Here is a 522-nt window from a genome sequence, read left to right as displayed (position 1 = left end):
ATATATATATATATATATATATATATATATATATATATATATATATATATATGAATTGTAAATAGCAAGAGTATGTGAGATCGTGTGCAAGCGAAGATGAAAATGCTTCAGTATATTTATATGAGTATGTATATGTGTGTTTGGGAACAAGTATTTGAGTTTATTTCTATATGAGTGCCTGCTTCAGTTAAAGAGGTATGTTTGAGAGAACGATCAGGGGAGAGAGAGAGAGAACGGAAGAGATGGGGTACGTTTCGTATACATCGTTCTAAAAGAAATATATATAAATACACAGTATATTTAACAGTATATCTACATACCCTAATTATATTGTATTCAAAGAGTCTCAGTAGATATAAATAAGAATAGATGTATATATTAATATAACAGTGCACATAACCACATCGCAAGCACATACACACACATGTAAGCATACACACACATGTAAGCATACTCACACACTCACACACAAGTATAAATATATATATTTATATATATATATATATATATATATGTATATAT

The sequence above is a fragment of the Octopus bimaculoides genome, chromosome 4 (genome assembly GCF_001194135.2).
Source record: "Octopus bimaculoides isolate UCB-OBI-ISO-001 chromosome 4, ASM119413v2, whole genome shotgun sequence".
Lineage (NCBI taxonomy): Eukaryota > Metazoa > Mollusca > Cephalopoda > Octopoda > Octopodidae > Octopus > Octopus bimaculoides.
This window is presented reverse-complemented; position numbering follows the sequence as displayed.